This window comes from Podarcis pityusensis, assembly GCF_964106645.2.
Source record: "Podarcis pityusensis genome assembly, chromosome: Z".
NCBI lineage: Eukaryota > Metazoa > Chordata > Lepidosauria > Squamata > Lacertidae > Podarcis > Podarcis pityusensis.
Genome location: NC_138044.1, coordinates 38,864,268 through 38,886,066, shown reverse-complemented (window position 1 = coordinate 38,886,066; position 21,799 = coordinate 38,864,268). Strand labels below are relative to the sequence as shown.

General features: G+C 42.8%; 1 protein-coding gene and 1 long non-coding RNA gene across 4 annotated transcripts in view; one reads left to right on the top strand and one right to left on the bottom strand.

The window, feature by feature from the left end:
* Positions 1–4,346: 4,346 nt before the first annotated feature.
* Positions 4,347–21,799, top strand: part of STAG2 (STAG2 cohesin complex component) — a 63,684-nt gene continuing 46,231 nt past the window's right edge. The window contains exon 1 of one of the 3 annotated variants that reach the window (XM_080991068.1): positions 4,347–4,541. The gene's annotated coding sequence lies outside the window, so the exon portion shown is untranslated. Of the gene's footprint in view, positions 4,732–6,693; positions 6,817–21,799 lie in introns of those variants that run through there. The other 2 variants (XM_080991067.1, XM_080991069.1) reach the window with 2 other exon arrangements.
* Positions 6,873–7,573, bottom strand: LOC308468783. The gene is made up of 2 exons (XR_013981880.1): positions 7,517–7,573; positions 6,873–7,411 (listed from the first exon to the last, which is right to left on the bottom strand). It is a non-coding gene; the product is annotated as an uncharacterized lncRNA (long non-coding RNA).

The following is a 21,799-nucleotide window of genomic DNA, read 5'->3' as shown; positions in this document are numbered from 1 at the left end:
CCCAGTTTCTGATTTGATCCTGGAATGTCCCAGTTTTCCTTAGCACATCCCTATTTTCATCGGATAAATGTTGGAGGGTATGGAGTTATGCAACCCCCGAGCCAAGGAGATAAATAACTATACAACCTTTAGAAGACATCTGAAGGCAGCCCTGTATGGGAAAGTTTTTAAATGTTTAATGTTTTATTATGTTTTTCTATATGTTGGAAGCTGCCCAGAGTGGCTTAGGAAACCCAGTTGGATGGGTGGTGTATTATTATTATTAAATAGGGCATCCTTATTTCCAACAAAGAAATGTTGGAGGATATGCATGCTAGTATGCAGTAACAGAGGTCCAGATTTTACTATTGAAGCCTTGCAGCGCATAAGGACAAGTATGAGCGTCTTGCTCATTAAGTCGCTGGTCAGCTGTGAGGCATGGGGAGTTCTTGGCAAGAGAGCGTAAGCCTCCAAGGCCAGTGTACTTGGCTGCCCCTCTTCTGCACAGGCTTGCTAAGTTCAGGGACTGTTTAGTCCATGGGAAATGAAAGTGTTTTAATCTACTTTGTTAAGTTTGCTCTGATAAGGATAATATTTTCTGACAAGGATGATATCTGATGTGGCTTCTTCCTATTTTAACACCCTGATGCTTGGAAGCCCCAGCCTTGAGACACTTCAGGAGCTGCTGGAAATAGAAGGTTGTTTAGGCTAACTGATATATATATATATATTTAAATGATATTTATTAAAGTTTCAAAAAATACAAGAAAATACAGAATACAAAAATAAATAAATAAAGTTTTTAAGATATAACAAAAAAGTAAAAAATAAAAAGAAACATACAAAATAAAACAGTTAAAAACACGTTAATTTTCCATAGCCTATCTTCCTTACACTTGTTTCCCCGGACCTCCTCGTACCTCCCTTTTTTGTATTCCAGTTCAATTTGTTAGTTCAGCAAATCCTTACCATTAAGCTTTTCCCCATTTGTAAGCCTTTTTCCCCCCGTATCTCTTAAAGCATTACAGCTGGAAACCACTTAGTTTCTATCCAACATCCTTCTAAGATTCCTTAATTTTACAATATTTCTGTAAATAGTCTTTAAATTTCTTCCAGTCTTCTTTCACCGACTCTTCTCCCTGGTCTCGGATTCTGCCAGTCATTTCCGCCAATTCCATGTAGTCTGTTTAGGCTAACTGATAAAGGGGGAAGCCTCATAGAATAATTTCCTCCCTTTATATGGTGGCAGCGGAACATCGTGTTAGCTGGGGATTCCCTTCCTTCAGACTGGATGGCTGGAAGTTGGTCATAACAATCTGCTTCCCATTTTGGCCTGGTGCAAACTGCAATTCTCCCTCCTGGCAAACTGGAACAATGGTAGTGTTGCTGTAGTTGTAATACTGCTTTATAATGGATATAGGCTTAAAGGTGATATAAAATGATTTAAAAACAACCAAAGCAGCTTTGTGTCTTGAAATTAAAAGACCATAGAGGGTATCCTGGGCCCAATTTGTTAATTCATGAAAGAACCTTAAACCTGGTCTGGTAGTGTATGGGCAGTCAGCACAGTCTTAAGATAACTTGAACTTATTTCAGCTCAGATCCACCTTCGATATTAAACCAAAATAAATATTTAAATCAAGCTATGCTACGCTCATTATTTTCACAATGAAAAGGGGGGGGGGGAGAGAAATGACATAATCAAAGTAACACAAATATTGTGGAATTAAAAATGCAACTAGCCTTGCTCTCCGCCTTTTATCTTATTATTATAATTATTATCTTATAAGTAGTGACTGACCCAAAGTGAGCTTCAGGGCTGGGTGGGAGATTTGAACCCAGGTCTCCCTGGTCCTAGTGCAACACTTAGGTAGCCTAGTCACAGTCATTATGAAAGTTCATCAGTACACACAGCTGCCAGTCAATGTCAACAACACTAAGCAAGATGGACTAAGAATATGATAGTGTCCTATGTTGCTATGCTGTGTGTAGCAAGCATCAGTTATTGTGTTATTAAGGGTGCAAGGTGATTTATCTGTCCAGAATGTTGGCGCTTCCTCGCTATTTAAATATCAAGTAAGTGCAACAAGTGATCAAATTATCTGGTATTACCAGCTTAAAGCACTCAAAACACACAGTAGCTTTAATCACCCATGAATCATGTCAGGTCACAGTGTAATGACAGAGTAAGAGAGTTTCAAGGTGGAGTTGCTATATTCACATGCAACTTCCTTTGAACGGTGCGGAGTTTGGAAGCAATTGTTTTCAGCTGTTAGAGAAAGCTTCCTAAAGATAGCACAATTCAGCAGTAACAGAATCAGATTCCACACGATAAAGAGAAAGCATCCTTTTATTAACTAATTTTCTTATGGGGAAAAAAAATAAACCCTTTAAATCTCTGGTCTTCAGCTTGTGGGTCAGAACCCACTAGTGGGTTGGGGCCCAATCCAATGTGGGTCACAACAGGAGCACTCCCTCCTGTGCAAATATATGGCGAAATATTAAGAATTTGGTCCCCAAATGCATGCTTGGGTTTAAAATTGGTCTTGGATCTGAAAAGGTTGAAGATATCTGCTTTAAATGAAGTGATGTGATTTACCAGAGAGACAGGGTGACATAATGTTTAGTGAGCGCTGCAACCCCAGAGTCGTCCGTGACTGGACCTAACGGTCAGGGGTCCCTTTACCTTTAGGATTGGGAAGGAGACCCAAGTGCAAATCCTCCACTTTGCCATGAAATGAACTGAGTTACCCTTAGGCCAACCAGCAGCCTAACACACATCTAGGGGAGTTGTGAGGATAAGAGGAAGCATGTGTATGTAACCTAGAGCTCAAAGGAGGAAATCTGCAGATGCGAGGGAAAGAAGGAAGTAGTATAGCATAGCACAGCAGCAGCTGTGCAACCTGATCTTATTGGACTTCCTTCCATGTAAAGGTGTATGGAATTTGTACAGCCAGATCTACTCAGGAAGCAAACTATACAGTTTAATGGGACTTATTAGTAAGTATTTAAAAGCATTTATAAACCGCTTAATATTTGATAAATCTCTTAAGCAGTGTTCAGTACAAAACCAAATTATTATAAAATACATAAAAGCATATAAAAACAAGTAGAGCAGGAATTCAGGACACTCAGTTGCCCCAGCGAAATGCGTATGGAATCACTGCAAGCTAATTTTCCCCAAGCATATTTTACTCTGAAACAAGCCTTTCTGCATTCAATGGGACTTTCTTCCACAAAGCACTGTAGCAGATGTACACAGTGAAGTATCTAAGTGTTAGCCATGTATCTGCTCAGGATAGTAGTACCGCTGTATTCTGCCTATTCAGACTACACCTGCAATCCTGTGTTCAGTTCTGGGCGCAGTGATTTAAGAAGGATATTATTGACAAGATGAAACATGTGCAGAGGAGGGCAACTGAGATGATCAAGGGTCTGGAAACCAAGCCTTATGAGCAATGGTTGAGGGATTTGTGTATTTTTAGCCTGGTCAAGAGAAGACTGAGAGGAGGTATTAAAGTCATCTTCAAATATCTCAAGGGCTGTCCCATGGAGGATGGGGCAAGCTTGTTTTCTGCTGCTCTGGAGGCTGGGATCTGAACCAATGGGTTCAAGTTACAAGGAAGGAGATTCCGACTAAACAACAGGAAGAACTTTCTGATGGAAAGTGCTGCTGGACAGCGGACCGGCCTCCAGCAGAAGGTGGACTCTGCTTCATTGGAGGTTTCCAGCACTGCAGAGGGTCCCTCGAGGTCCCTTCCCACGCCACAATCTTATGATTCTGTAAGTCCAGGGGAGCCCAACATAGCTTTCCCCAGCCTAATTTCGGGGGCACGTGAACCCATAAGCAAGTCCCAGGTTATTTGCACCATGGGATTGTCGCGGGGGGGGGCAACCTTCCTTCTCTTTCCCCTTCCCTCCGAATTGTTTTGCCCAGGGTGGGGTGGAGAGGGGCGGGGTATTGCACGGGATCCCTGGGCGCTGCGCGCGCCCCGCCTTGCTCATTATCACCATCCCTCCGCCTCTTCTGGGTGATACGTGCGGACTCGAGCCTCCCCCGCGCTCGCAGGGGAACAGCCAGGGGCGTGGTCGATGACAGTGATGACGTAGCGAAGCGGAGGCGGAGAGAACTGGAAAGCGAGTGGAGAGGGGTGCGTGGGGAGGGGGGGCGGAGATAGAGGGCTGCACGAGTCGCGCAGGCGCAGCACCTTGTTTACCCCGTTCTTATCCAGAATGTGTCTTATATGCTGTCCTTTACCCCCCCTCCCCCTCCCTTGCATTTCCGAGTCCTCCCGGCAGATGCCGCTCTAGGCCCAGCAGCGGAGAGCGTGCTCGGTGGCCGCCAGGTGGCGCCTGCGCTCTCCATTCGCTCTCCTGCCGCCGAGCTGCGAACACCCCAAACAATCCCCAGCGCCGCCGCCACCGCCAAATTAAATAATCCGCCCGTTTCGCTCCCTTCAAACCCCCCCTCCCACAACGCCCCGCTCGAGGGCCCCCCTTCTCGGCCTTCCTACTAGGCCCCACTTTCCACCCCCCCTCCCCCGCTGCGGGGGCCTTTGAAGGTAAGGGGTCGACCTGACCCGAGTTGTTTGGCCTTGGAAGTGAGAGCGAGGGAGGGAAAGCAGAGAGGAGAGAAGCGAACTGCAATAATTACTTGGAAGAGGAGAGCGAGCGAGAGAGAGGACGGGGGGGGGGGGGGGGAAGGCGCGCAGGGCCCGAGGAGCCCCGTCACAGCCAGGCCTGCCGGGTGAGGTAAGTTCGACCGTGGCGTAGAAGCTTCTGGAAGTTTATTTTTCTGAGGAGGGAAAATTTCGAGGGGGGAAGTTGTTTGTTTGAAATCAAATCGCCGCGAGGGGAGGGGCGCGCGCGTGTGTTTGCGGGGTTTTGTTTTTTGTTTTTAAAATGATTATTATTTATTTTTTGAGCGGCGGCGGAGGGGGGGGGTGTACGGAGAAGGAGGCAGCGGGCGGTGGTGGGGGGGAGGAAGGAAAGAAAGGGAAGCGGCCAGCGGCAACAACAACAACAACGGGGGTGACGGCGGTGTTGTGTAATATATATAGATAGATATCTGGAAATATCGGTGTCCCTATCCATCTTTCTTTGAATATGGAATGTAGGGCAGGCCTCGGAACAGCTCGAGTCTGAGGGGAAACTCGCAAGCGCAGGCAAGATGGAGGACGCGGGGCCGAGCGAGCGAGGAGGGAGGAGGAGATGGTGGGGGAAGAAGGCGAAGGAGCCCCACAGACGCTGCCTGCCCTCCCGCCTCCCCTCATTCGCTCGCCCCTTTTCCCGGCGCTCCCTTGGACGCGGCGGCGGGAGGGAGCAAGCCTGAAGACGGGAATAACCCCCCTAAATTTTTTTTTTTAAAAAAATGCAAATTGCACCAGTCTTAAAATTGCTGTTTTTCTTCTCTTTCTTTGACTCCATTCCCCCCTTCTCCAACCAACCTCCTTTCAACCGGAGAGGAAAAAGGCCTAGCCCGCCTCCTTCGGGCGCAAAAAAAATGGAGACTCGCCCCTATCCGTTCCTCTGTGCCCCCCTCTCCCCCGGGAAAAAAAAAAAAAACCGATCCAGGGGTTATTGTGTGGGATGGGGAGGCTGCTAGGGTAGGTAAGAAGGAGAGGATGCGAGCCTGTGTTGTCTACTATTAAGAGCTACGGCTGGCAAGATGGAGGATTTCCAGCAGATTATTTTTGGAGGGGATGGAAAGGGGTGTGTAGTGTGTGTGTGTTAGAAAAGGGCACTTCGTTGGATATGTTGGGTTTTTTTAAAAAAAAACAAAACACCACCACCACAACAGCACAAATGCTTAACCTCTTAACGTTGTGAACCGCCCTAAGATCTGCGCATGAAGGGCGGTATACACATCGTAACAAATAATAATGATGATGATTCTCTCAACTCCCCAAGCCGGGAGAAGGCGAGTCGGACTTCTCGGTTCTCCGTGGGAGGAAGCTACGGGGGCGCTTGTAAGACTCGCTTGGTGGCAGAGAAATCAGGAAGGGTGTTTTAAAAACGGTTAGTGGTGTTTCTGCCTTCCGATCCTTCTCTACCCCCCCCAGCACCCCCGTTCCCCTCCCACACCCTCCTCCACTTCAAAGCGATGAGAATGAAAATGACATACGTTTTATTATTTTTTAAATTGCTTTGCATATTGGGGAATTAAAAACTTGCGAGCGGGCGTATGCCTCAAGCTGGACGGAAAACCCTCAACTTTTCTTGTCCTCCTGTGACTTTGGCAGAGGGACAGTATATCATGGGAAAGGGATGTACTGGGAGGAGTGAACACTCCTGTCTTTCTCTCTGTTCCGGCAGGAACTTTTGCGGGAGTTGTTTCTCCACACCGATAATGATTTTTAAAGTGAGCTGTTGGGAAATCGTGGGATTTGCTTCTTGCCCACTTCCATCTCGACGCATTTTGAAATTGTGAGGAATGTACAGCTCGGTGTCCTGAACATGTTAACGTAGAAGGAATTTGCACTGTGTTCAGACAGCCTTTACTCACCAGTAAAAACCCCAAGGATTGTAACCTTAGACATGTCGTTTCCCACCCCACCCCGGCCTTTTATGTTTTATGGTGGCCGCTTTGAACTGTTATTGGTGATGGTGGGGGAACCAAACCCCTGTTCAAAGTGACTTTTTGGTGTGCTTGTGCTGCTGGAAACCCCGCTGGGTCGCTGCCGGGTGGGAGGGGAGGAAGAGGCGGAAGGAGGCTGTTTAATAGCTTTGGGGTTTTTTTTTAATTTTGGCGCCACTTTTGTTTTAGATACAGTACTCGCTTGTCGCTCTTTTCCCGTTCTCTCCACACTCTTAGAAATTGAGCTGATTACTCTCCAGGTATGAACTGGTCCCACTTTCTTAGACGTAAACCTATCCTTCCGTCGGCGGATCTGGTATTTTTGTATTTTGGGTGTTTGTGTGTGTGTTTGTGTGCGTGTCCGTCCGTCCCTGAAAATAGGGCGGCGGCGAAACGACCCAAAGTGGGTGAAACCTTGTGAGATTCTTCCCACTCCCGATTTTTGGTGGTGTGCGGTGTCTAGCGTGAACTTGCTGCCCTTGGATTTTGAAATGTGTTAGTTTTACCGCCTGCTTTTTCCATTTTCTGTTGACTTGTTAAGCTCCGTTTTGAACCTCTTTGTGTCCACTTTCAGCACATGTATGTATATATGGGGCAGGGTATTGATCAACTTGCCAGTCGGCCTAAGCAACTGGGGGTCTCCCCGGGCGCTGCTGCCCTCGAGGCTTTCCACACCGCGGCTTGTAGCCCTTATTCGGTAGTTCCCTTCCTGCGGTGAGGGAGGAGGTGCTTTTGGCTGCCACACCCCATGTTTGTTTCATTCTAGCCGAGGCTCGGCTCGGCTCGTCCCCTTTCCCCATGGAGATGCCGGCTTAGCTCCGTTCTCTCGACGCCGACGGGTTAAGAGGAGGAAACCTGCCGAACAAAATTATCTGTTATTGTCGTCCTCCTCCTCTTAGGGAAGGAGGGTAGTTTTCTTTTTTTCTCAGCATCATGGGGGAGGGCGGGGAGTCGGGTTACCGAAGTGCGTCACACACAGTCCTTGTTGATGGGGCCTACTCCGCAGCCGACTTGTGCTCCGCTGTTCGCAGAAATCACCCCCGCCCACCCTCTCCCTGCATTCTCGCTTTCGTCAGCCTCGCTAGAAGACACCGAATCTTCTATTCTTGGCAAGTGGGTTTAAGTGCACTTGAGGAAAGGCTGGATTTGTAAACATCTGAACACGCGTGTGTTTCTGAATGCAAATCATTTGAGTTTGTGGACAAAGTAGTGCATGATTTAAGACCTTCTCCCTGAAAGTGCTAAGGCCTACTCCCTGAAAGTGCGCTGTAGAAAGAGAGGTATTTCAATCCACACCTTGGGGCTGCCATCAGAAACATCGTCTGGAGTCTTGCAGATACAGCATCTGCCCTGAATTTCAACCAAAGCTTACGCCTCTGCTTAAGGACACAACAGAAGCTTTGTAAGTTAAGATTGTTCTCAGTAGTGTACGATGCTTATAGATTTGGGGTGTTTTGCAGTGGAGATATAATACTTTCCACGTGGTGTCTCTTCAACATGGGGTATTATATTTTGGAATAAAAGGACACTGCGTTCTGCAGTGCATTGTTTACAAACAGCCTAAAGTTTCTCAGCAAGCTAGGAGGAGATGGTCAGTGTTTTTACTACCATAGATTAATAATGTTTCATGGTTTCATAACCTAGAGCCTGTCTTAGCCCAACCTCAAAAGGTGACCCACTTTTAAGATTATACTGTATTCTTTTCATTTTCTCCTCTTTGGCTCTCTCTTCCAACTCAACTCCTTGCCATTCCTTTCTTATTTCCTTGTCTTAATCCTGCCTTTCACCCTGGGGTCTCAAAGTGGGCTGCAGCAATTGAAACACAATATTAAAAATAGTTCAAAACAACTTAAAATCATAAATTGCTGCTGCTCTTGCAATTCACATTCAGTTGGATATGATCTACATGTGTCACTAGCCTATTTTATGACTGCTCCCTTACCACCTCAAAGCAGGGACATTTTTGACATTATGTAACACTTGGGCCGAACTGTGGTGTCAGATATGTTTGTACAAAGTGCTGAAAAGTTATTAACAGCTCTGTAATCATGGAGCGCTTAGTATTTAGTTGCTATTTTGTGAGTAAAAACAACTAAGAGTCTGGTTGGTACCTTATTGTGGCATTAGCTTTTCTGAACCAGAGCTTGCCTTTACTGTATAAGAGATCTGGCAAAGTGAGATTTAGTCCGCAAAAGCTTGTTGTTATTGTTGTTTAGTTGTTTAGTCGTGTCCGACTCTTTGTGACCCCATGGACCAGAGCATGCCAGGCACTTCTGTCTTCCCGCAAAAGCTTATGCCACAATAAATGGGTTAGTCTGTAGAGTGCCACTATATTCTTAGTTGCTCCTAGTGGAACAGACGTAACGTGGCTACCCTTTCGAATTTTGTGAGACAAAACTGTAGGGTGCCCATAGGTTGATCAAACCACTGGCATTTTTCTGAGTTTGGGGGTTGTGGAAGAACAGTTTCTTGATAGTTTTTCTAGTTTCCATGGCTCTTGCTTTAGAACTTGGATAGGCAAATATATACATTCCTGAGACAGAGATTTTCTCTGGTGCACCCCAGGAACAATTCAAAACAGTGCTATGCTGAGTAGGAAAGGTTAGGGTGCATTGTATATTCCAATGCACTGAACTGGCCTTGAATTAGTATAAAAAACTTATAGCAGCCAAAGCTCTCTTGGCATAAATTAAGGTGATAGAAGTTACACTGGTGTAGAGGGCAAAAAGGGTGTGTGTCAAGAATGGGAAATGGGTTTGCTGGAGTGGAGAGAGGAATAAACAAAGTAATGCTGATCCTAGCTGATTTCACTAGCAGAACTCTGCGTAAGATACACCACTAAAACTGCAGGTAAAACTAAAATCATCCCATAAGAGTCAACCAAAGGGCAGAAAATAACACTTGATGCTTCCCACCCCACACAGCCTGACACCACATACCCTGCCTGAAGCAGCTAGAATGTAGCTTACATTGCCATATGAGCATCTTGGCTGTGAGTCTGGAAGACCTGCTCCCTGTCTTTGTAACCCTTTCCTACTATGCCTGGGTGGGCAGTGCCCTGACGGACTCTAGCTACAAAAGCTGAGGTGGCTGAGTAGACTCTTGTGTTGGGGGATTGCTTGTGGGATTTTGTTACTGTTGTTGATATAATTTTTTGGTATCATCATTTTAAAATCTCATTATTTATGTGGAACTTTCTCAATTTGGTTATATACTTCTTGATATCCTTTATTTATTTCTGACTATTGTTATGTCTGTAATTTTGAAATTCTTTTTCTATTGTCAGGCACTTTCAGCATAGTTTTATCTATGGAAAGGGAACATTCAAATAAAATGATGATCGGCTTGCTTAGGATTACTTTGCTCAAGACCACCACTTCCCTGATACCACATTCTTCTGCCAGCCCCCCCCCCTTTCCATACACACAAGATCACCCTCCCCGGACCTGGAGGCTGATGATGTCAAATTTATGCTCAAATTTGTCAAATGCTTCTGACTATGAACTTTATAACAGTTGGTGCACACTCAGTACATTACTGTCCTTTTGTTTCTCATAATACAGTGGTACCTTGTGTTACAGATGCTTCAGGTTACAGACGCTTCAGGTTGCAGGTTAAGAACTTTGCTTCAGGATGAGAACAGAAATCGTGCAGTGGCAGCGGGAGGCCCCATTAGCTAAAGTGGTACCTCAGCCTAAGAACAGTTTCAGGTTAAGAACGGACCTCCAGAACGAATTAAGTTCTTAACCCGAGGTACCATATATAGTTGTCCTGATGGAAGATAATGTCTGATAGCCTCAATTCCTGTGCAATTCTGCTGAATTTTCAGGAAAATACACCCTATACATTTGTTGCCAGATCACATATTTACCATGTGCTGAACGTGTGTGAAGGGAAATGTATTTTTCATGTGTGAGAAGTAAAGTATGGCGTTTGATGGTTTACTTGGCAATGTGAGTTTTTGAGACGTTAGTGAATAGCTCAAAGTCATGTGGATAGGTGTTTGAACCAGGTCTCCCTGGTCTAAGACCAGCACTCTAATTACTATCCAATACTGTACAGTACTGGCTTTTCATATTAGTTGTGTTTGCAAGCGGGGTGGGGAGTTGCTGATTCAGCCAGTGGGCATTCCCGATAGAGTAGAATGGTTGAAGGTTGGTAATGTTGTAGAGTGCCATTCCAGGTTATGAAAAGTTGAAATGATTACTCACATGGTTGTGAGTCTGTTCTGATTTGAACACATGGGCAGTTGCATTCATCTATAAAAAATAAAGTCAGTTTTTTGCTCAAGCAGTTTTTGGTGGTGGGCACCATCTTAGGGCACACACAGATTGTATAGAAATGCCTTCCTCAGATAATATGCTTAGCTGAAGCTGTGTTTCTGGAACTGTGATATTCTGTGTCTCAAAACAATGCTATTATATATAGCAATATAAATTGTTGATTTTGTGTACCCTTTATCTTGCACCACTCAAGTTGTCGTGAAAAAGAACTCATTTGACTAAAATAATAATCTGAATTTGTTTTAAACAAACAGCTATGGCGAAACTAGCCACATGTTTCTGTCTGTCTTGATCCTCCCAAGGTAGTGGTTTATTACTGATCCCAGCAGCTGTTTGAGTCCAGGGAAGGATTTAAAAAAATACATATTTCAAAGTCAGTTTATTAGCCATCATGCAGTTAACCACTACATTCAGGCACTAATCCAGGGATTGCACAGCCACTCCTGATTTCAGGTGCTATGAAGAAATAATCTGTATATCGTTGGTGTACTTATGACAACTCTCATCAGCCAAGGCAGACTTATCACAACCACTTTTACACCACTTATGGACCAATATTACCATGAGAAAGGATTGTTTTAAAATTATTTCAAGCTATGTGGTAGTGTTCTAATTCCTTACTCATTTGCTTATTGAGTGCTTGTTGCTCTATAGCCCCTATTAAGCTCTGCAACTATCAAAGAGGAGGCTTATTTCTGCCCATCTTTCCCCAAGAACCAGTAATTCTGCACTGACTATTTGCACTATCCCAAATAGTCTGTTAATGCAACCAAGCACAATATACACAGAGGAGACATAAAAATGGGGAAAGAAGGAGCATAACAGCAATATGCTGTTAGAGAAATTATGTGTTATCTCTCAGGGCACAGCAATGATAGGAAGAAATAATGGGAAGAAAAAAAGGGGGGAATAAATGAGCAGTTCTGTATTTGAGTTAGTTTGGGTGGATAGTGAGATTGTATATGTGAAGTGTATTCTCCCCCCACCCCATTTTTAGGGGTGTTTTCAATACTTTTAGCTGTTTGGGATATATAATTGTGTTCCTCTTTCTACGAAAATTTTACCCATCCCAGTTTAAGGTAAACTATTGCATAGTAAAGCAGAACACAGCAAATGCATTAAGCCATTTTCAGATAGTTTTCTTAAACTGTATGTGTGCTTTAGGGCAAGAGTAGACAAGCGTTTGCCCTCCAGATGTTCATGCACTTCAGCCTGGTTCACACATCACATTAAGCCATAGCTTATTATACATATCACTTACTGTGAACAAACAAAGGGGGAAGGGGCAAACTTTGGAAGTTGCCCTGAGCTCCTTAGAGGAAAGGCATAATGCACATTGGAGGCAACTAAATTAAATTCGCTAAAATATTGACATAAATCTAGCTAAACATTTCTATAATCAGCATACTTTGGTGCTCTGTCTTCCTTCCAAAACCACCCCCCCAACAACATCATCACCTCAGCCACCTCAACTTAGCTAGGGGCACCATGGTAGAAGTAGGCTTCCATAACCATTTACCTAACTGAATGGGGAATCATAGACAGAAGCAACAACCATACACACCTTCCTTTAGATGATCCAACAATCAGAAATGAGCACAAATGGGCTTCTAGGAATGTTAAAATTCTGCAGATCACCTGTAAGGAAAAGGAGTGGGCTGCAAGATAAAGTGCTTGCTCACTTTCCCCCCAAATAGGAGTTTAGCAGGATTTCAAAAGGTAAAGGACCCCTGACAGTTAAGTCCAGTCGCGAATGACTCTGGAGTTGCGGCACTCATCTCACTTTACTGGCCGAGGGAGCCGATGTTTGTCCGCAGGCAGTTTTTCCGGCTCATGTGGCCAGCATGACTAAGCTGCTTCTGGCGAAACCAGAGAAGTGCACGGAAACACCGTTTACCTTCCTGCCGGAGCAGTACCTATTTATCTATTTGCACTTTGATGTGCTTTCGAACTGCTAGGTTGGCAGGAGCTGGGACTGAGCAACGGGAGCTCACCCCGTCACGGGGATTCGAACCGATCGGCAAGCCCTAGGCTCAGTGGTTTAGACCACAGCACCATCTGTGTCCCACAGCACAGGATTTTAGCTGCTTTCAAATAGTTCTGTACGTTCAGCCCTGGCTGCTCCACTCCGTTGGATCAGTATTTCTATCTTTTGCCTCTCAGTGTCTTAAGTTCTAGTGCAACAGGAAGCCATGTGTTCTGCACACCTTTTTTTTATCAGTTGAGATCATAAATTTGCCTGCTGTCCATTAGTTGTAAGGACGAGATGGCAAGGGGAAGCTGTGCAAATTGGCTACAACAAATTGGCTATAGAAATCATGATAATAAGTATCAGCTTAATTTTCTTCAAGTTAAATAAGATCTTCTATCAGCATACACATATTTCTTGAGAGCCACAAGCATGGATTTTCAAGGCAAGTCTCTGCTATGCATACAATTAAATTGGACGTATATTTCATAGTAGCAATTCCTGCTTGGATGTTTCTAACTCTCAAATAGCATAGATAGTGGCTACTAGATGCCAGCCTAAACAGAACAATTTTATGTTTTTGAAAGTCAATATCTGTTTCGACAAACCTTATAGAAAATACAGTGGTGCCTTGCAAGACGAAATTAATCCGTTCCGCGAGTCAAGGCTATTAGCGGCTTAGCGGCTATTAACGGCTTAGCGGCTTTAAGAAAAAGGAAACAAACTCGCAAGAACTCGCAAGACGTTTCGTCTTGTGAAGCAAGCCCATAGGGAAATTCGTCTTGCGGAACGACTCAAAAAACGGAAAACCCTTTCGTCTAGTGAGGTTTTCGTCTTGCGAGGCATTCGTCTTGCGGGGCACCACTGTAAGTTACAAAATTGTAGGGTAGCTATCAGGAAAACCTGTTTGTTGAACTTAAATATAGTACAGAGACAGCATTGATGTGAGAAACTGTTGCTTCAGTTCATGTCACAGGTACAGTTTTTCTGATTAATGATGATATAGCTTTACCAAGGACAGTTTCCCATATATCTCCAATCAGGTCACAGTGTGAAATGGAAGTGGAATACATGAGTCTTGAGCCAGAAAAATGACTCAACAAGTGGAAGGTAGAAATAAAGAAAAGCTAGTAACAACGGCCAGTGAAGTACTGTACATGGGTAGCCAGCATACTTCCCATCAACCCCTGCCAGCATGGCCATTGGTCAAGGATGGTGACAGTTTTAGTCAAATGGCTACAGATAGTTCAACATTTAACCTTCATAAAAGCCCCAATAACTGTTCCAAAATATTTATGCTTGAACGTTAAGGAAGGTCCTGTAGGGGCAAAGGTATCCTGTTACTCTAGATTTTGGATGGTGCTACATGCAAGATGAGGATTAGTGTTCCTAGGCGGCAAAAAAAGAGAGAAGCACTGGATAGCATAATCCAAGATCTTGGTTCATTCCTGCCACTAATTAAGTCCACAGTGGATCCTGAACCATAGAGGTCTGGTAAAGGGAAGATCTGCAGGATGGGCTTATTAAACTAGTATGAGAACATCAGTAGCTCAGAACAAGTAATGTGAGAGGCACAACTTGTATATATAGAATAAATATTTCTTGATAAGACAGTGTCTAATCAGAGGAACAAGGAGGCTTAACATAGGTATACAAAAAACTGCCTATATCATTTCAGTGCATTAGTTCACTAGCTCAGGATAGGAGTCTTTCCCAACCCCACCTGGAAATGCCAGGCATTGAACCTGGGACCTGCATACAAAGCATGTGTTCTGCCATTAAATTGTGATCCTTCCTCATCTTACGCTTTACTGTTGTATGCTGCAGACTGTCTTTGCCTCAGCCAGTCATCCCCTGATCCTTGATTGAACAACATGACATGAAAATGGAGCTATCAGTGTCTATTAGTTATGGTGCGTATATGACGCTCCCAGGTTCAGAGTTCATATGTTCCTATATAACAGTACTGCCTGTAAAAGAATAACAGTGGGAGATGTTTATTATCCTCGTGTTGTGCTTGAAGGCATCTGGTTGGCCATTGTGGAAAATAGGATATTGGATTAAATAGGCCTATGGCCTAATCCAGCAGAGCTCTTTAAGTTTTTATGGCTGAAACCATGGCCCTTGACAGTGAAATGGAGTGGTAGCATTCTCAGAGGAATGCAGAAACCAAGCCATTTAAGCTCCCTCCAAACAGAAAGAATATAGATATATTATGGTGAACAAAATCCAAAATTTCCGTATTAAGCTAACCAAAGTAAGACAAAATAGCATTCCAAGTTGTTGAATAGCACTTCTGGCCAGATGATAAACAAAGGGGCTGGGGATGGAATCAACTATTACACCCAACACCATGAGTATGTTCCCTCTTAAGAGCTGTAACACCAGATGTGTGAGAAAATAGACTTTTAAATAAAGCTCTTTTCGATGCAATGCAGGTGTGAGGCTGTACCAGCTCCATATTCCTCAACTCCAGATATATAAAAACTTTCTTTTATTCAGATCTGCCTCAATCCTTAAGCAAAGCACTCACTTCCCTTGATAGATAATATAAATTAAGAGAATCTAGGCTGTCATAATGGTAACAGAATTCAGAATTAATTTTAGGAGGTATTCTAAGCAAAAAAGTCAATAGAGGCCAGATTCAGTAATTTTACCTAGCAGTTGAAAGAACATGTTTATTCAGAGAATAACCCCCCCGCCATCTTAGATGATATAAATATTCCTACTGTTTAGGTTTTCACTGTTGAACAGCTAAATTTGATCTTTTCCAGGTTTACCATCAAGATGATAAAAGTTCTAAATAAGTCAAAAGCTTAAGGTTTTGATTAACTAGAACATGTACAGCTCTAATTTGGATTTTTCATTATGGCCAACAATGCCATCTTCACTTACTTGTGAGTGGCAGACATTTAAGTCCCATTTACTGTGATGCCAACAAATAAAGGTTGAAATCTTTCCCCAATGCTATGCTTTTAAATAAGGCGAGAGGAAGTTTAGTATAAAATCGAACATTTTCTAGCACTCTTTACTAAAGAACTGAATAAAAATCTATATCAATATAAAATTTAACATTTGTTTGAGACAAACAGAGTTTGTGCAGAGTTATTCCCATTTCTTCGTCATTTGTCTAGAACTTCTTTATACAGTAACTGAGGAAGAAAGATCAGTCACAGCATGTTATCAGTGCATCTCTGCCAATGTACTGCTGCAACAAATAACTAAAGTGACACAAGTAATTCACAAAGCTGTACATGATGCTACCTCTTGGGTGTAATTAATGCATCTCTGTGTTAACTGGAGCATAGAGATAGAGGTTTCCTTTCTTCCAAGTTCTTTGAAGTTGTGCTGTCCTTTGTGCAGTACAGTCTTTCCCAAAACCTTGGCTGTACTGTGTACTCCTAGAATTACAGGAAAATACTACAGAAGCACAAAGGGATTTACATTTCTACACTTTCTCTTTCTGACCATCTCCAATTGGAGACCACTTCTTTCCTGAAGCCCCAACTCTACTGGATGTGTTAACTTCTGGTCTTCTAAGACCCCATTGCTCTTTGGCAATTTTAAGTAAAAGCTACCCATTAGGTTAAAAGAAATACATATAATGCTGACTGAGGTTGATGGGATTTGCGAGTCCAGCACCTTCAGGATACTGTGTTGACTGCCACTGACTTAGACCAACCCTTACTTACATAAAGTTGAATTTAAGAATTGCATTTTAATGCATTTCCAGCCTTGCTCAGTAGGTCCACAAACGTTTTTAGTTAACAGTGACGACAGCGGCAGCAGCAGCAGCAGCAGCAGCAGCAACAACAATAACAAATACTAGCTGGAGACTGGCAGAGGAGGGAAGAAGAGGTTATTATCTTCTCCCGCAGTCTGCTGAAACCAAGGGGGCAGCCCACTTGGTTTCTGGGGTGGGTGCAGAGGACAGATGGAGTAGTCCATCCCTCTTCCAGCAGACCTCTCAAAGTCACCAGCATGTTGTTCTTTGTCACCTATGATTACAAGGTTATGCATGATCATGGCTTAAAATTCAAAACGTAATAAATGCTACTGTTTTGTGCTTCAACACATTATATTTTCAGTTAGCAATATTAATGCCTTCTTATGTAGAAAATGCAAAATGTCATGTAATGAGGTGTGTGCAAAAACATATCTTCCGGAGTTTATCATCTGAAGAAGAAAAAATTGTAATTCTTAGCTTCATAATATCAGCATACATCTAGGAACTCTTTAAGTTGTATGTCATAAGAATACTTGCAGTATAGAGTAATACTCATCAGTTATTTAACTATCAGTTATTTGGATGTAGTATATCATCCAGAAAGGTGAACCTTTGCATACTGTGCCAAGTTCACAAAATCAGAGTATTAGCTGCACACCTTAGACAAGCTTTTGTTTTATGAATTTATTAAATATGCAAGCACAATTGGTAAAGACTTTTTATATATTTTTGTTGGAATTATTCTAACTATAATAAGAAACCAAGAGGAAAATACCTTTATCAAAGACTGGGACTATCTGTATTTGTGGACACATATAAGTTCTCTATCAGGATTAGTTTAAAGTCAAGCAATTAAAATTAATGTGAAAGGAAAACTAGGGATTAATTAATAATTAGAATAAAAGGATAACAAAGCAGTGTTATGAACTATACAAATATATGAAACAGCAAAAGGGGTGAGGGGAAGTCAAAATATACATGTTTATTGGGAAAATATTGGATTTGTATTTCTAGAAAATGTTTCAAAAACTGAAAAATAAAATTTATATAATTTTACAGAAAGAACAGCAAAAATAGAAAGAAGTTCATTTCAAATTAAAGTATTACTGTATAGTTAAAATTTGACAAAAGACTAACAGTAAAATAGCAAAAATCAAAGGAGTTCATGCTTATGGTACCATTTGTACTGAAGGTTATGTTTGGAAAAGGAAGAACCAGTAACCACCACTGTGAATTCCTTCTTCACTCCCAAGCAGTCCACAAAATTCAGACTCGTGCAGGTATCCACAATGCACTCATTAGCCCAACAAAAGCAATTACTCCTGGCAATCTGTCACATAGCACACAGATTTCCTCTCCAGAGCTCCCTTTTGTTCTGCAGTTTAGGTCTTGAGAAACAACAGAAACTCTTCCAAACAGTGGGATATATTTTGCTGGTTCTTACCTTCTCCATACATCAGTACAGTGGAAATACTCTTGCTGCCCCTCTGCATGTATCATATAACTATGGGAAGGAAGATGGCCATAAATAATGGCTGACTAGTAAGCCAAGCAAAAATATGTAGTCTACAGGGACTGAACACATGGTTTTCCTCCCATAAGTTTTCCTTTAGATACCCATATTCATGCAAACTCTGGGTGAAGACTGACTTTGTATAGGAAAAGAAAAACTGAAATGCCTACTGAGCAACATTTGCTCCTCCTTTAATATATGTAACATCCAAGTACTGTAGTTAACAAGGTTCTCCAGATCTGGTTGCCAGCAACTTAATGCTCAGTCAGTATCTCCACAAAAACATCAATATTAAGATTTATCTAGCACAGCTTTGTCTTCCAATATCAGCCAACCAGAAAGCCCAGAGAAGTTGACAAGAACATGATAATAAAGTTAACTTACCACCACCATCCTGTATAATCATTTATTGTGATGGAGGATGTGCTTACATTGGTCATTATATTATTCTGCCATCTCCCATCAGCCCTAGCCAGCGTGACCAGTTGACACACATGACAGACCACCAACATATGGAGGGCACCACATTAGCTATTCATACACTAGTGGAAGAGAACTGCAAGCAGACAGCCCATATGTGAAAGGGTCAGAGGAATTACGAGGTGTAGAGATTGGACCAGGAGTCACATTGTTTAGCTGCCGTACTTGCTACTGTATCAAGCAATAAAATTTGTTGGTAAGATGTAGCTGTGTGAATATGTCTGTAAGATAACATGGAACCTTATCATTCGGAGCTACCATCTGCAAGCTCCAAATTGCAGCTCTCACTTCCACCCCCACCTGGCATTTGATTTGTACCTATGATGGAAATATTTAAGAAAAGTGAATACATTTTTATTTGGGCATTTGGATCCCAAAGGATTTTTTTCTATGTGTATGGTTCTAGAATATGTTATAAACACTGCTGAATATTGAATGTTATTGTATTTGTTGGTTTTAAAATGACATTTTACTTATCTTCTAAGTCGCTCTGTGCACTATATTGGAGAAAGGGTCTAATGGAAACATTTAAAAATTATATAAAAAATAATATCATACTGGATAAGTCAGATAAGGTACACTAATGAATCGTTCATGCTAGCCCCATGTACTAGAGTATATTGTTCCTGTTTCCAGCTGGCAAACTGTTAGAGAGGCTTAAGCACATAGCTGTCAACTTTTCCCTTTTCTTGCAAGGAATCCTATTCGAAATAAGGGAATTTCCCTTTTAAAAAGGGAAAAGTTGACAGCTATGCTTAAGCTCTGGCGGTACTTCAGAAGGAATAATGACATGACACTGTACCAGTTCAGGGTGAACAGGTGCAAGACCAAGAAGTCATTTTCAGCTTGACAGTCAGCCCAGAGAAGCCCAAGATCTTTGTGGGCTGGAATATAAAAATCCATCTGTGACAACTGAGGGAAACTTACAGTCAGGGAAGAAGCAATAAACAGCATCCAAGCACAGTCATAAAAAAGTGCTGAGTAAATAGGAAGTCTCTGAGTGGATTTAGCACAACCATTAGACAGATTGCCACTCCAGTTCCATGTAACAATGCTGCTGAAGATTTGAAACAAGAAACTACACCCCCAGCCTATGTATTAGGCATACATTGTTGGCTTAAGGACCATGAGAAGGGAGGGAATATTTGAGTGCAGCTTGTCTTTCCCTTCACTATTAGAGAACCCAACACCAGGTCCTTCCCTTCAGTTAGGTTAAACCCATTAATTTTGACCAGGCCAATCATTGTCCATAAACTTTGGGGACCTTGGGTCTTGGGAAAGGGCAAGGCCAGAATAAAGCTGATCACCCCAAATGCTGCTAAATGAATAGAATGTTGTGGTTGTTTAGTCGTGTCTGACTCTTCATGACCCCATGGACCAGAGCATGCCAGACACTCCTGTCTTCCACTGCCTCCCGCAGTTTGGTCAAACTCATGTTGGTAGTTTTGAGAACACTGTCCAACCATCTTGTCCTCTGTCGTCCCCTTCTCCTTGTGCCCTCAATCTTTCCCAACATCAGGGTCTTTTCTAGGGAGTCTTCTCTTCTCATGAGGTGGCCAAAGTATTGGAGCCTCAGCTTCACGATCTGTCCTTCCAGTGAGCACTCAGGGCTCAGTAAATAACAAGAGTTGCACAATACTACCTGAGCATACTCAGCTGCCTTCAGGAGCCACAAAAATACTGAGATCCAATTGGAGAAGGGAGGTAAAAATGTGTCCCTTGCAGCTTACAGAATCCTGGAGGGCACGGCTGACTTGTTGGAAGAGGAGAATACCTGTTAGAATAAGGATACATTACAAAATTTAGTTACAGGTCCCACTTGCCAGTGCCTTAAGTCTACTTCTTTATTTTGAAGAGCCCATTCATCTCAGCCAGTTGATGCAAATCACAAACTTTAACTACTGACTGTACCAGTCCGTAACTCTTTCTAGTGTAGCAGTAAAAATGCAGTCAAGTTTGGTTGCTGTCAATTTTCGTAGACTGAGTATTTGGGGACTTTTGTCTCAGTAGAGAACGCTTGAGTTAATAAATTGGTTCTTTTAACTGCCCACCAGCTTGCTATATCTTCACTTACTATAATGCCAGTTTTTGCCTTCTAGGCTAGTGTTGATTAGAATATTTCCCATGTCTGATCTGTTTTAAGGTGACACAGTCAGAATGACCAGCATTTAAAATGAGAAGGCAGTGCAGTGCTAAGACTTGGGAAACCAGGCTTTAAATTTCCACTCAGCTGTGAAGCTCACCAAGTGACCCTGGGCCACTTACAGCGTCACAGCATAACCTACCTTACAGGGGTGTAGTTGAAATTAAATGAGATGGGGATGGGAACCATGTATGCAACCTTGGGTTGCTTGGAGAAAAGGTGTGATATAAATGCAAAAACAAACAAACAACACATCTAACTGAGATAAAACTCTTCTGGTCATATAATTAATTTGCTCATACCTAACTTCCCCCCTCACCCTCCCCTTCATTCAATGGGTGAATTTCCTACATGGCAGCTTGAGAGAGAAGTTACCTTACAGCAAAATGAAATAATTTCTTTCTTGTATCAATCAGTCAGTAAAGCTCTACTGCTGGGGAATTGTTCTTTAAAGCTTTGTATTTGGTAAAGAAAGTTGCAGAGAAATTGTGCAAATCATTGGGGTTAAGTCCGGGGGGCACAGAAAGGGTTGGCAGTGTAGTAAAAGCAAGGCACAGTCTATAGTGCATGTGTATAACATCTGGAGGTTCTTGTGTTTGCATACAGTACACATGCCTGGATTTCTGAGTACACATTTAATTGAGTAAACAAGTGGCCTTGCTTGCACATGAATGGATGTCTGGATTTATCCCTTGTACTCTGTACTGCACTTTAAGCTAGTGTAAGTTAAAAAGGTAAAGGGACCCCTGACAATTAAGTCGAGTCGTGAACGACTCGGGTTGCGGCGCTCATCTCACTTTACAGGCCGAGGGAGCAGGTGTTTGTCTGCTTCCGCAGACAGTTTTTCCGGGTCATGTGGCCAGCATGACTAAGCTGCTTCTGGTGAAACCAGAGCAGCACACGGAAATGCCGTTTTCCTTCCCACCTACCCCTATTCAAAACTTTTTGGGACATTAAAGCTTGATAGCCTACCCTTGTATTTAAGAAGTAGCCAAGTAGCCACATGTGATCAAGAATTCCACACAGGTGTGTAAGCAAGCTAGCAGAAGACAAATGAAGTGAACAATCTCTTTGTAACAAGCACAGAAATGCAATTCTAAATCCCTCCTTGTCAGCACTAAGCCAGGC